Raw genomic sequence first — 6000 nt, 5'->3', positions numbered from 1 at the left:
TCTCAGCACTGCACTAACACTGTGGTGTGTTGTGCGGGTACAATGAAATGTTATATTTCTAAAGTAATCCCAAACACATTCGGTGATGTTGCGGTCTGGACTCTGGGGTAGTCAGTCCATTGTCCTTATGCCAGCGAATGATCTTTTAGCTAATCACCTCAGGCATATTTCTTGAAAATGTGTCCAACTTTTTGTTTTTTACTTTTCGTGACTAAATATTAGAATTTTTTTTTCTGAAGTACTGAAGCCAATTTGATTTACTTTAAAAGGTATTTTTGCCTTCGTTCTTACTGTTCTTCTGTTTTTTGCATCATCAGTTCATGCTAGTTAGGTGATACAAGTTTGCAAAATCAGAAGTTATTAACTACACCATGTCACTTAAATATGAAAATGAATACAATATTATTGGTACAATAAATTCAGCCAGACTACATTAGCTTTAATTTAACTAATGTCTTTGATTTAGTGGCCTAATATGCGTTTTTGATGGGTTACAAGTGGTTAGCCCCTAATATGAACATTACTATTACTCTGTTGCTGTTAATTCCTGTTAACAGTGATTTGGTGTGAAATGGTTGATTGTAGACTCAGACATCTTTACAGTGGTGGTGATGGGAACCAGGGATCATCATGACCACAACACAGATACAGACATTTTATTTACCATCCAGAACCACCAGAGAACCTACACGAGTCTTCTGAGTTCATATGGAATGTTGATGATGGTGAAATTTATTAAATAAAAAACATCTTCTGTTTAGAGTACTTATACTTGTTTCTTTGCTGTACATTATTCATGTTTTAAGAAATAGCTCATACCCAGTACAGGACCATTTTCAAATGGCTCCCTTCCAGCAAAAGGTTTTAAAGCATTTTATGTATCATCTTGGTTTAGTAACAGTACCTACCCTTCTGCTATCAGACTTGTCAACTCCACTCCACAATCTGAACCTTGCTTTTTAGTTATTTTAGTCTCTATTATTTCAATGAGATTTTTTTTTTTTTATTGTTAATTAATGAGCAGCACAGACAAATTCCTCTTGGTCAACTGGCAATATCAGTATTGAAAGTTCAAATGTGTATGTTGTGAATTTTTGTGCTTTGCTTTGTTTTCTCTAGTCTAGCATAGTTTATTTCTTTTTCATGGACCTTCACACCCTGTTTCTGCGTGTTTTACAGAAGTTAGGGACCTTAATAAACAGCCCGACTCACAACAGCATCCTGTCATTACATGCCCCTCTACCGTAGATGGCTTTTTAAAATATACATTAAGCCAAATACAATGTACATGTACATCATGTACAATTATGATGTCTCAGGCATCAGGAAATTGATCTATTACCATTTTGAGCCATTAAATTCCTCAAATCTCTGGTTCCTAACACCACCACTGTGAACAATTGTGATTATCTCTAGAAAAGAGCACTTCACACCAAACCACTCTGAGTGATATTGTTTCTTTCTTAACAGGATTTCTCCTTTGAGGATGAGTAGCTTACCTTAGTTTCGTAAAATTTTATCTGTACATGTTTCTGCTCATCGGTCAGTGTTCGGTTTTGGTCACACCATTCCCATGGAGGGGGCGCAATGCTGTCAACATGATCTTCTTTTGGTGGAGTGAACAAACAGGCCAAGTATCTGCCATCACCAAAAAACAGGAGCAGCCAAAAAATAGATGGAACTGCACAGGTGAGAAATCTCCCACAGCATCTACAGCTGTTACAGCCATTGTGTTCCTCTGGAGTTTCTGAATCAGACCAGTGTTTGGTCCTCCACAGGTAAGCGCTGACATTTGCAGTAATAAGCAGGGGCATCAGCAAGTATAAGGAAAAAAATGCCTCTGTATATCCAGGTCTACAGGGACACACAAAGTCTTGCTCGACGAGTTTTTCTAAAGCAACAAGAACAAGGTTGAGCATCATGTAAGTAGGCCATAGATGCTTAATTAAAAAGGTATTGAGTGTTGCCAGTGTCATTTCTGAGAAAAACAGCACAAAACTGCCAGCGCGGAATCTAAACTAGTCCTTCAGAGCCAAAATCAGCTTTAAGACTCATAGAAACTGCTCTGATTCCACAAGCTAAGGTCATGTTTCTACAACAGAAACTTTGTGGTGACCACAGACAGACACGGCAGGTGATGCTTATTGATGCAGGGTTTTTTTATGCCATTTGGTGATCATGCAAACTCAAATCGTTAACTATAGTAATTTTTAGGGACACCTGTTTCCAGAAATTCTGGAGTCGACTCCAATCGCAAGAGTCGTTAATTGACAATAACAAAAACCTTGGTTCCAAAAACCAAAACATATAGAGGCACAACTGCCAAAAATAGAGTACAGTATTAACTGTGACCTAACGCTAGCATGCCTATGTCTGCCATGTAATCTGCTCTTCTCCATTAATCACATTATGTCTCAGTGCTTCTGTTGGGTTTATTTAATAAGTAAAGAACATACAGAATGAACTTGATCAAATTATTGGACAGTTACAAACAGGGACATGCATGTGTTGTAACTCCTTTGGTGGAAGATTTAAAGCAGCTGCTGTTTTGGGGCCCAGTAAAGGGCTTGTCGGGTTTATGGGGTTAAGGGCTAGCGAGGATGATCTCCGTTATCAACTTTCCAGGTAAATACATGTTTGCGCTGGTTGCTTCATGTGGTTTGATTGTAAGTTGATTTTTCATCATTACTTGTTTTCCACTTTTCCATTAAATCATGGATTTACCCACTAATATAGAACACAATTAATCCAACCCAACTTACAATTCATGAAGAGGAAGTATTTGAATCTCTTAAGAACGTGACATTGCGCAAGGCTTTTTGAGACCTTCGACCTGCTTCACGTTGCCAGACAGGTTCTGAGTGATGTTTAAATTCAGTAGGTCTGTCATTAATCATGCCTGGGTGTGGCCAGTGGAACAGAACCCAACAGTCAATTGAATTTGGATAAGTGGTTGATTTAGTAGCTAAGGGGGCAATTATGTTTTCACAGGTAAGGCTGAGCAGCATTCTCCCTTCAATAACCAAAAACATCATTTAAAATCAGCACTTTTGGTTATCTTTGTCTAATTAAAAGTAATCTGATGATCTGAAACAGTCTTGCGTGACAAACTTGCAAAACCAAAAGAAAATGGGAAATGCTTTTTCACAGCACTGTAACAGTAACTGAGAAACAGATTGACCAGTTGAACCAAAAAGGAACTAGAAAGCTTGCCAAAGCCATACAGCTATGATGTTGTGTCAGAAAGCCAATATAAGAACAAAGAGAAAAGGAACAGAAAACCCCACCAGGGGCCCTGAGATCATATGAGAAACCAGTTGAAATTGAGCTCCATCAGAAGAAAAGGGCAGAGAGAGACCAGGAGAGGAGAGAAAGAGTTCCACTGGAGGAACAAACAGGTACAAAGAAGTCCACAAGAATCCCCTGAACTCCTGAGCGGCATAACTGACCGAAGGTTCGGCCCATCGTGTTTTCTCCATCAATCTGCACGCAATAACCTATAATGAGAAAGTGAAAACAGAATTAAAAAAACATTTTATTGGAACCCTGAAATCTCTGGGGCTTCTTATTTCTCCTGATCATCTTTATGATGTTTCTACACCTTGACTGGAGTCCACCTGTGGTATATTCCGTTAATTAGACAGATCTGTAAAGACATACATCTGTCTTGCATATCAGTGCAACAACCGAGCCATGAGGATTAGATAACTGCCTGTAGAGCTCAAAGATTGGATTGTATGGAGGCACAGATATGGAGAAGACTACAAAACATTCTGCTAATAATAATATTAATAATACATTTTATTTATAAAGCGCCTTTCAAGAGACTCATGGACACTGTACAGTAAAAGTGCAAAAAACAACAAACATAAAAACAAGAGATAAAACAATTGTTATAACAATAAAAATATGGGAGAAAGAGCATAAAAATAAAAACATAAGATAATAATAAAAACACAAGAAAGATAAGCTGCTCACTCGTATGCTATCCGGAAAAGATGGGTTTCAAGACTGGCCTTGAACAACATTAATGAAGCACAGGTACGCAGCTCTAGTGGGAGTCCATTCCAGAGTTTGGGGCCAACAACACTAAACGCTCCATCACCTAGAGTACGCATTTTAACAGTCGGGACTGCAAGGAGGTGCAAATTTGAGGAGCGAAGGATGCGTGGAGGAACATAGATCTGTAGCAGGCTACCTAAATATGCGGGGGCGTGTCCATGAAGAGATTTAAAAATACTGTACTGGAAGCCAGTGAAGATGCTTTAATGTGGGTCTAATAGATTCCCAAGATCTTTTATGGGTCAGAACCCTGGCAGCAGAATTTTGTACATATTTAGAAGCAGAGTAGGGAGGCCATGCAGCACTGCGTTATAATAATCCAGTCTAGATGTGACAAAAGCATGAATAGTAGTCTCAGCAGCAGCAAATGAAAGATACAGGCACATTTTGGAAATATTCTTCAGGTGATAAAATGCCATCATGCATATATTTTTAATGTGAGGTTCAAATGACAGTGTTGTGTCAAAGGTGACACCCAAATTACAAACCTGAGCAGAGGACGAGACAACAAAACCTGGAATAGGGAATGGAAGGGTACTGAGCTTTCTGGCAGTCACAGGTGAGCAAATCAGCATACATTCTGATTTCTTACTATTCAAGAAGTTTTCAGTCATCCAAGTCCTTACATCAGTTAAGCATTCAATTAGGACAGTGGGAGGAAGAGTATGGGATGGTTTGGTACAGATATAGATCTGCACATCATCTGCAAAGCAGTGAAACTGAAGACCATGTCTTCCAATAACGTTACCGAGAGGGAGCATGTATAATATAAAGAGCAGAGGGCCAAGTACTGAGCCCTGGGGGACACCATGGGAAAGCACACATGGATCAGACCGAAAACAGCCAATTGAAACAAACTGCTGCCTATCAGCAAGGTAAGATTGGAACCACCTAAGAGCAATACCATTGATTCTGATCACATTTGCAAGCCTGGTTAGTAGCAGGTTATGACAAACTGTATCGAAAGCAGCAGAGAGGTCTAATAAAATCAACACATTCAACATCCCCCGGTCAGCAGCTAAGAGCAAATCATTCACCACCTTAACTAGTGCCATTTAAGTACTATGATTCTTCCTGAAACTACACTTCAAACAGTTCATTTGCTTCAAGGTGATCAGTTAACTGAGAAGCAACAGTCTGCTCTAATAATTTTGCCAAAAAAGGAAGATTAGAGATTGGCATAAAATTAGCAAAGTTCTCAGGGTCTAAGCCAGGTGTTTTTTAGCACTGGGGTAACAGCAGCCAACTTTAAACAGGCTTAACCAAGCCTGAAGTTAGTGATGAACTTATGGCCTTAGTAATAAGAGGACAGAGAGCAGGTAGGCAAGATTTCACCCACTGTGTTGGAATGGGGTCTAATTGACATGTTGTGGCTCTAGAGTTCATAATAAGCTGACATACACGATCCTCATGAACAGTAGAAAATGTAGAAAATTGCCTACTCTTAAAATGTACAGATAGAGACTGAAAATTCACTGAAGGCACTGTAAGAGGAAACTGACTGAGTAAGAGGAAACATAAATTGAGTCAATCTCAAAGGCCACAAACTGAGAGCAAAGTTCAGCTGATGGTGTTAAAGGAAAGCAATTCAGAGGACATATCAACTTATTGACAATTTGAAAAAGAACTCTGGGATTGCCATTTGAGCATTGAATGGCATTTGAATAGTAGCTTGTTTTCGCTTTTTGCAGTTCCTCTTTGTAACAGCCAACGTGATCTTTGTACATGAGGGCATGCAACGTCAAGCTAGTTCTCCTCCAGATACGCTCAAGCTGATGACAAGCAGCTTTTAGTTTGCGCAGCTCTGGTGTGTACCAGGCGCGGACTGTGTGAAGGTTACGTTGTGAGTTTTTAATGGTGCCAATTCATTAAAGATATCTGAGAGGGTACTGTCATAGAGGGTCACAAGCTGGTCTGCATTGTGACTGTCAAGATCAG

The sequence above is a fragment of the Pygocentrus nattereri genome, chromosome 16, assembly GCF_015220715.1.
Source record: "Pygocentrus nattereri isolate fPygNat1 chromosome 16, fPygNat1.pri, whole genome shotgun sequence".
Taxonomy (NCBI): domain Eukaryota; kingdom Metazoa; phylum Chordata; class Actinopteri; order Characiformes; family Serrasalmidae; genus Pygocentrus; species Pygocentrus nattereri.
The sequence above is the reverse complement of the archived record's forward strand: the minus strand, read 5'-3'. Positions refer to the sequence as shown.